At 55.8% G+C, this 9,353-nt stretch overlaps 1 pseudogene; it reads left to right on the top strand.

The window, feature by feature from the left end:
* Positions 1-3,125: 3,125 nt before the first annotated feature.
* On the top strand, positions 3,126-8,657 carry LOC149119363 (telomerase reverse transcriptase-like; annotated as a pseudogene).
* Positions 8,658-9,353: the final 696 nt, after the last annotated feature.

The following is a 9,353-nucleotide window of genomic DNA, read 5'->3' as shown; positions in this document are numbered from 1 at the left end:
TTGAGTAACTTATCCTATGTGAAGCAAGTAGAAAAACAAGTTTTTTACCTTTTGAAGCTCTCAGAATTTTCTTCTCTTTCTTTGCTTCTCTAATTAAGCTGCAGCTGTCTCTTGCCTCAACCTGATGCCCTGATCCTGTCTCATGCAGTTTTGTTCCTGTACTTTCATTGGTATAGTATTAGAGTCACAAATGCAAATAATGAAATAAAGCCTTCAGATAACCAGAATGACCAAGCAAAAGTGACAACCAAGCCCCAAATTATTGTTTGTTCATGGAATCCTTCTTTGGCAGAGTTTTGAAGTGCTGATACTAACTCTCCTTTTCCCTCTAAGCTCTTTAAAGTTCCCTAAAGTCTCATTATTTGCAAGACCATAAAAATAGGATGATACAAATACATTAACAGAAGTTAAATTTCCATCAATAAATTTGTGGAAAATATGCATTTTTTAAAAAATTTTATTTAAGTTATACAAATTTCATATATTTCATATATACAGATTTAAGGACATAGTGACACTTTCCTCCTCTACCCTCCTTTTCAATTTGCATTTTTTGAAGAAATTTTTGAAGCCCTCACATATATTATGTCACTTATTATTTAAAAAAATATTCATCTTTGAAATATCAAAGTATTATTCCTTCTTAACTCCTTAGGTGAGTACAACAAAATCTATTTTTTAAAAGATTTATTTATTTTATTTGAAAGGCAGAATTACAGAAGGAGAAGGAGAGAGAGAGATCTTCCATCAACTGGTTCACTCCCCAAATGGCCGCAATAGCAGGAGTTGGGCCAGACCAAATTCATCTTCCTCATCCTTCCCAGGTGAATTATCAGGAAGCTGGATCAGAAGCAGAGCAGCCTGGAATTGAACTGGTGCCCATATAGGATGCTGGTTTCTCAGGTGGCAGTTTAACCCACCACACTACAGTGCCAGCCCCTACAGTAAAATCTTCCGGTTCGTATTTCATATATGAAATTATAATTTAGCACAATACCAAAATCATACTGTTGAGAGTGAAGTTCATCATACTGAATTTATTTTTAAATGGTTTTAAATGAGTGTGTTTCTTTTAAAAAAATGTTTATTTTAATATAATTGAAAGGCAGAATGACAGATTTTCCAACTTCTTCTTCAGTCCACGAATGACTGTAACTGCTTCTGCTGGGCCAGGCCAGAGATAGAAGCCTGGAATTCCATCTGGGTTTTGGCAGTGGGTGTCAGGGTCAGGTCACAGACATTTGAGGCAACATCTGCTGCCTCTAAAGGTGCATCAGCACAAACCTATATCAGAAGCAGAGCAGCTAGAACTTTGAGTCAGCATTCCAAAATGGCCTAGTTTTGCTCGGACCTCTGCACTGACCTGGGAGACCTGGATGAAACTCCTGGCTCCTGGCTTTAGCCTGGCCTAGCACCAGGTGTTGCAGCCATTTGGGGAGTGAACCAGCAGATGGAGGACCCCCCTCTGTCTCTCTCTGTCTCTCCCTCTCTCTCTCTAACTCTGACTTTCAAATAAATAAAAAATAAACCTTAAAAATTTTAAAACCTCTTAATTATAAAAACCCTCCCCACATTAGGTATAGAAAGAATATATATGACAGACCAGGTGTCCCAAATGGTAGCTTTATCTGCGGTGCCACATTTCCCACCATATATTCTTTTAGAGTCAAAAAATATATCTCCCTTTGGCTTCCATTAGATTCCATTCTAATTGCTTCTCAGGCTTTTGGCTAAGATAAGTGTAGATTCCATTCTAGTGATGGGTTATGAATGGCTGACCTGGTAAGGAAATTGATCAGAAAGTTAGGAATAAAATTGCTTGCCACATGTATTTCATTGAAGTACATAAATAATATGATGTGTGTTAATTTTGAATATTTTATTTATAATAGAAAATAAGGCCTATGAGTACATTAAAAGTAATTATTAACATCAATCAGAATATTTGAACTTCAGTCTTAGAATCTGATTATTCATTCTCAATGTTTCTGACAAGTCGCTCTTCATGAATGCAGTGATTCTCAGCTAGGACGGGGTTGCACTACCTCAGGGACATTGAAAGTCTGGGAGGGCCTTTTCAGTTATGGTAGTGTCTGGGGAGCACTCCTGGCACCAAATGCTCATTATTAGTGCTCAAGGCAGTCCTCGCTGCCTGAGTTTCCTTTTGCTGGCCACAGTTCTTCACAGATTCCATGGGAGAATCTGCTTGCTTTTGGGAGTTGCTGGAAGATGCCTGCATTCCTTGACTGGAGGCTTTTTCCACCATCTCATTGTCCTTCTGCAGTCCACTGTTCCTCTGACCACAGCTAGCAAAGCTTCTTCACTTGTAAAGACTTCGTGTACTGAGAATGGTCTCACCTACTTTATCTGGGTTAATTTTCTTACCCTGAGAACTTAGACACAATCACACTTGCAGTCTGTTTTGCCACGTAAGCTAACACATTCACAGGTTCAGGAGATAAGGACATCTTTGGGAGGAGGGCTGTTACAGGATGGCCTAGATAAATGCACAGAAAGGTGAGGGGGCAAAATCTGAGGCAACTGTTCCTCATTACTTCCAGGCTGATAAATTTGTGTTAAGTCCAGGGTAGTTATTTTGAACAAGAATTGTCTAAATTTCAACTAGATCTGTATGATGATGTACATTTGACTTCAAATGGAATCGTTTTGGGGCTGGCTTTGAGGCACAGTGGTTAAGCTACTACTTGCAGTGCCGACATCCCATATTGGAGTGCTGATTTATGTCCCCTCTATAATTCTGGTCCTAGTTTGGAAAATGGCCAAAGTGTTGGACCTATGCCACACATGTGGGAGACCTGAATGGAGTGCCTGGCTTTGGCCTAGCCTAGAACATTCTGTTGTGGCCATCTCTGCTCCGTTTTTAATTTTTTTTTAAGATTTACTTATTTATTTGAGAATTATTGAGACTAGGTCTTCCATTTGCTGGCTCACTCTCCAGTTGGCCACAATGGCCAGAACTGGGCCAATCCAAAACCAGGAGTCAGGAACTTTTTCCAGACCTCCCACGCAGGTGCAGGGGCCCAAGTATTTGGCCATCCTCCACTGTATTCCCAGGCCATTAACAGGGGGCTGGATCTGAAGTGGAGCAGCTGGTACATGAACTAATGCCTATATGGAATTCTGGCGCTGCAGGCCGAGACTTAGCCTTCAGCTTCGTGCTGCTGGACGGCGCCCGCGGAGGCCTGCCCTGGGCCTTCACCACCTGCAGGAGCAGCAACCTGCCCAACACGGTGACTGAGACGCTGCGCGACAGCGGCGCGTGGGGGCTGCTGCTGCGCCACGTGGGCAACATGCTCATGCACCTGCTGGCGCGCTGCGCGCTCTACCTGCTGCTGTCCCTGAGCTGCGCCTACCAGGTGTGTGGGCCGCCTCTGTAGGAGCTCTGCGCCCGTCGCCCAGGCCCGGCCCTCCTGCACCATGCGCTTGTGGGACCCAGGTGGGCCCCGTGGCCACGCAATGAGTTCGGAACAGCAGCGGTGGCGAGGCCTGGGCGCCCCTGGGCTCGCCAGCCTGCAGTTCGGGGCGTGGGCGTGTCCCGGGCCTGCGGGATGACGCCTGCGGAGTGTTCGGAGACAACACGCTCCAGGGCTTCCACGGGAGTGGACTAAGCGGGAGCCCGGTCACTCCGCTGCCCGGTGGTCACCACGTCCGAAGGCTCAAGTGTTTGCGGAGACCAAGCGCTTCCTCTACTACTGGGCGATGGCGAGCGGCTGCGCGCATCTTTCCCACTGAGCTCCCTGCGGCCCAGCCTGGCGGGCGCCCGGAGGCTGCTGGAGGCCATCTTCCTGGGCTGGATGCCGAGGTCCAGGGGTAGCCGCAGGCCGCGGCCCCGGTTCCGGAAGCTGCTTGCGAACCACACGCGGTGCCCCTATGGCTCGCTCCTCCGGACCCACTGCCCGCTGCGGGGGCCGGCCACGCAGGTGCAGTCCTCAAGGCCGGCCGCTGACCCCCAGGAGGATACGGGCTCCTGGCGCCTGGCGCCTGGTGAGGCTCCTGCAGCAGCACAGCAGCCCGTGGCAGGTGCATGAGTTCCTGCTGGCCTGTCAGTGCCGCCCGTCCCCCCTCCCCTCCCCCCCCCCCCCCGCGCGCCTCTGGGGCTCCAGGCACAAGCTTCCCTCCCGAGGAATACAAAGAAGTTCATCTCGGGAGCTGATCTGGTAGGTGAGGGTGCAGGACTGCACCTGGCTGTGCGAGAGCCCAGGTGAGCTGGCGTCGGCCAGCGCCAAGCCGGGAGCTGAGGGGGTGGTGGGTAAGGCTGCCCCGCGCCCCCTGGACTGGACGGTCCCCTGCTGATGGGGTGGGGTGGGGGATGTCGGGTCATGTGCTGGGCAGGGGAGAGGAGCAAGATTAGACTTCCTGTGAGTGCTGCCCAGGAGGAGGGAATGGGGCTCCTGCCCTGGCTCCCTGTGTGGCTGAGCCAGCGCCCCCATGATGTTTCCCATTTGAGCTCCAGGGGACTGTGGCAGTGTCTGCCAGCTCAGGCCCCCCACCTCCCGGGCTGCTCCTGGATAGGTGGGGCTTGAGTCAGATGGCTGCCTCCCTAAGGCCCGACGGGGAGGGCTTGTAGGGGTGGATGCCCTGTCAGGCTCCCCAAGAAACCTGGCCAGTGATGGAGATATGCAGTGACCGCTCTGTCCTTGTGTCGTGGAAATGCCCCCACAGCGGGAGGTGTGACATCGGCCCCGGGCACCCCCAGCACTGCTCTGTGCACCCACCCAGACATTGTGTGCTCAGGCAGTGGCCACTCTACTGCCTTCGCGGAGGGAGCAGAGATGCTGGGGTTGGGGATCTGCCTCCTGCCAGGCCAGCTGGCCGCCTGCTGCATGGGGCAGGATGAGTCAGCTTTCCCAGTGTGGGCTGTGCACGGGAGAGGTGGTGCTGCTGGTGCTGGGCTGTTTCTGGTCCCTCTTGCTGCAGCTGCGGGGACCCTGTCTCCCTCGCTGTGCCCTCGGCGTCGGCCGGATGGCCTCACCCAGGCCACTGTGTGCTGCCTGCTGAGTCCTCCCCTCCCTGAGGGCTGACCCTGTGTTCTTGTGTGTGGCTCTGTGTCTGGCTCAGCCTCCTGTCACCCCTCCCCCATTGCCCTTTGACCTTCAGAGTGACTGAGTTCTGTTGTCCCATGGGGTCCTCTCTCAAGCCTTTGTTTTGAATTTCAGTGATTTCTGTTTATCTTCTTCCTAATGCCTTTTTCAGGCTTTCCTGTCATTCTATAAATTTCTGATGGTGGATGTGTGGCTATGCATTAGCCTCTAAGTACTGCTTTTGCTGCACCTTATGTAGTAATATGCAGTTATTTTGATATCAGTTACTTTTTAAAAGATTTGATTTATTTTGAAAGAGAAGAAAAGAGAGAGAGCTTTCATTTGCTGGTTCATTCCCCAGATGGCTGCAACTGCCCGGGCTGGGCCAGGCTGAAGCCAGGAGCTTCCTCCAGGCCTCCCACCTGAGTGCAGGGACCCAAGCACTGGGGCCATCTTCCACTGCTTTTCCAGGAACATTAGCAGGGAGGTGGAGCAGCCAGGACTGGCGCTCGGCTCTCCCATGAATGCCGGCGTTGCATGCGGTCCTTAACCTGCAACTCCACAGCACCGGTCCCTCTGTGGTGACTTCTGAGGTGGCGGAGCCTGCACAGGGGGACAGTTGAACCATGAGGCCTGGGTGGTATCCTACGGCTCCTGTGCCAGGCTCCCGAGGGTCAGCTCTACCCGCTCAGCATGGTCGACTGCAGGGGTGACGTGGGGTGGTGAGTTCTCAGTCTCCACGCAGGCACATGGTGGGACCCTTGGCTGCTACACGAGCCTTGGCCCCAGGGGCCATCTCCTGCGCTCTGCCACCCCCTGGCTCAGCTGACCGCTCCACAGCGCCATCCTCGGCTGGGTGTGAAACCGCGGTGCCATTTGCTCCTGGGTTTTTACTCTGCTGGGTTCCTTGGCTTAGCTGTAGCTCAGCCACACACACGGGTGAGATTTCCATTACTTCCAGCCCACTGGACGGCATTTAGGGAGAGGCTGGCCAGAGTGTGCTGCTCATCATTTCTTTGAGAGGCAGAGAGAGATGGTGAGACAGCACCCATCCTCTGGCTCACCACTGAAATGCCTGCAGCAGTCCCCAAAGCCAGGAGCCAGGAGTAGCCTCCAGGTCCCCGGCACCATCGCCGCTGCCTCCCTGGTGTCCCCGTTCCTCGGGCTTTGCCGTCTTCTGCCTTTGGGTCCTTGTAAGCCACCTGTGGGTGGCTGAGGGCATTAAACCCGGCCCAGTGCCGTTGGCTGTCCTGAGCAGGGACCTGGACTCTGGCCACTGTCCCTGCTCGCCTAGCGGCCGTCCCTATGGTCAGGGTCTGCCCTGCCCCAGCCCCTCCCCAGTTTCTCTTGAACCAGTTATTGGTGGGCCCTGAGTTGCTTGCGAGGTCTGATGCCAGGGTCCACAGGGGTCCAGCCGTGTAACCATGCTGTGTGTCCCGCCAGCCCCTGTTCTTCCACCTGGAGGCTGTGAGTTTGACGTCACACCTGGGAGCCCTTTCCATGTTGTCTGCTCTGCGTGCCAACCCGAGCGTTGCCTGTGAGCCGCATGTGCAATGGGATGCCAGGGGCCAGTACACGTGCAGCGACATGTTCACCAAAGCCAGGGCAGCCAGTTCAGGACTGCAGGGTCCCTCATGCCCTGCACTCCCACCGTGGCTGCCTCGTGAGGGTGCACGTTCGGGGTCTGCCTCGTTCCAGGGCATGGCCACGTCCCGGCCATGGAGCACAGACTGAGGGAGGGGATCCTGGCTAGGTTCCTGTTCTGGCTGCTGGACATCTATGTGGTGGGGCTGCTCAGGTCCTTCTTCTACGTCATGGAGACCACGTTCCAGAAGAACCAGTTCCTCTTCTACCACAGGAGCGTCTGGAGCAGGCTGCAAAGCGTAGGCATCAGGTACCGCGTGTGGCATCCATGTCCCGGCTCCCCACAGGCTGCGAGGCCCTGTGCTGGCCCGTGGAGGGGAGGCCCTGTGCTGGCCCATGGTAGCCCTGTGCTGGCCTGCAGAGACCCTGTGCTGGCCCACACCCTATATGCTCATGCTTGGGCTCAGTCCCCTCAGGGCGCTTCTGAGGGACTTGGGTCGTGAGTCGCAGAGACCCCTCCTGCAGGGACACCTGGGGGTACAGGCATCCCCTCTGGATGACCTTGGTGGGGGTGGCATCAGGGGATGGGGCCTGAATGGTGGAGATGCTGGCTCCTGGTTCTGCTGAGTCAGACTGAGGGATCAGGACTGATTACGCCGAGTCATGCCAGGTGTGGGATGGGAGCCTCAGGCCCCCATGTGGGGGTTCCTGGGAGGTGTCTGTGGTGGGTGAGGGCATCTGTAGCCCTCGCCCCGCCCCACAGAGTGTGCTGTGTCCACAGGGACCAAGGTTCCCTGACCCCAGCCCCGGGGCGTGTTGCAGGCAGCACCTGGAGTGGGTGCAGCTGTGGGAGCTGTCAGACGCGGAGGTCCAGCAGCAGGCCAGGCCAGCCCTGACCCTGTCCCTGACCCCAGCCCTGACCCCAGCCCTGGGCATGTTGCAGGCAGCACCTGGAGTGGGTGCAGCTGCAGGAGCTGTCAGATGCAGAGGTCCAGCAGCAGCCAGGTCGGCCCTGCCCATGGCCCTGACCCCCTCTGACCCCGGCCCTGACCCCAGCCCCAGGTGTGTTGAAGGCAGCACCTGGAGCAGGTACAGCTGCGGGAGCTGTCGGATGCAGAGGTCTAGCAGCAGGCCAGGTTGGCCCTGCCCATGGCCAGACTATGCTTCATCCCCAAGTCCAGTGGGCTGCGGCCCATTGTGAACCCGGACTCTGTGGTGGGAGCCAGAACATTCCGCAGGGAGAAGGTGACCTGGCCTCCATCTTGCCCCACACAAAAGCTCACAGGCTTGTGCCTGTGTGCTCAAAGATGGGTCCTGCTGTGAGTGGATGAGGAGCTGGGGGAGGTACCCAGCTGGGTCTGGGAGCCCACAGGGGGCACTGGCCAGGGCCCTCAGAATCCTGCCATGGCGCCGCATGGAGGGGAGGGAAGAACAGCTGTCGCTGCCCCCTGAGGACCGCAGGACTCGTCCCGTGGCTCCCCCACCCCCTGTGGCTCTTTTTGTGGCTTTGCCCCCATGGCTGCTGGTGCCTCTGCCACGGTGGGGTGATTTTGTCATCAGTTAACGTTGCTGCAGTCACTCCAAGGACCTGGCCTCTGTGGGGGGGGGGGTGCTGCGGACCCCAGCCCCAGGCAGCTGCTCAGCTGGAGCTGGATGGATGGCTAGCATCCCTGAGGGTCACATGTGTTGCTGGGTGAGGGTTCCTGAGGTGCAGTGACAGGAACCCTGAGGAGCCCGGCCAGTGGGCTGAAGGCTGGCTCTGCATTGGGCTCTCCCAGGACCCTGGGAAGCTGGGTGGGCTTGTGGCTGCCCACCCTTTACAGCCCCCCTGAAGCTGCATCCTGTGTGCCCCAGGCCCGGTCCTGGACCTCGCACATCAGGACTCTGTTCAGCATGCTCAATTACGAGCGGGCGCAGCGGCCCAGCCTGCTGGGTGCCTCTGTGCTGGGCCTGGGCGACGTCCACTGGGAGGCCCTGGAGGCTGCAGCTGACCCGGCCCTGACCGCAGTCTTCAAGACCATCCTAGACTGAGGCTAGAGGAGCCGGGCACATCGCTGTTGGGGGAGGGGTCATCTGAGACACAGGGCAGGGCCTGTCCTTGGGGCCTTCTTCCTTCAGGTCAGTCCCCTCCCTACTGTCAGGGGAGCAGAGCCCACCACTGAGTCCTCTCAAGACCCCATCATGAACAGCCAGGAGGAAGCTCATGGAAGACCTGGCCATGGGCCGTGGGCCTGTGAGCATGTGCCCTGCCCCGGGCCTGCTCATCACCCCCGAGTGATCCAGGGCTGCCAAGGGAAGCCCTGTGCTGTGTGCTTGGTTAAGCTGCCCAGCTTGAGTGAGGGGAGGCCCCAGGGCGCTGACCCACATGTACCTGGGAGCAGCAAGCTACCCACCCCCTCATCCAAAGTCCAGGCTGAGCATCCCTGACCCAAGGTGTCCAATGTGCAGCCCCGCCCAGGCCTCCCCTTGCCCCGTCCCTGCCTCTGTCCCTGCAGTGGTCCTCTGGAGCCAGTGTCTGGTGCAGTGTGTGTGGACTCCCCTCCTGTCCTCAGATGCCAGGGCAGGAGGACATGTGGCTGCTGTGAAGGAGTGTTGTTCACGTGCTAGAGCCACATATCTGTCAGGCAGCATGGCGCTGCCTAGTGCCTGATGAGGATGAGTAGGGAGCCCCCTTCCCCCGGCAGGCCCCAGCGTACAGGGGGCCTAATGTGACCTGAGGACCCTACT

The sequence above is a fragment of the Oryctolagus cuniculus genome, chromosome Y (genome assembly GCF_051225735.1).
Source record: "Oryctolagus cuniculus isolate XC-2025 breed Fujian yellow rabbit chromosome Y, ASM5122573v1, whole genome shotgun sequence".
Taxonomy (NCBI): Eukaryota; Metazoa; Chordata; class Mammalia; order Lagomorpha; family Leporidae; genus Oryctolagus; species Oryctolagus cuniculus.
This window is presented reverse-complemented; position numbering and strand designations above follow the sequence as displayed.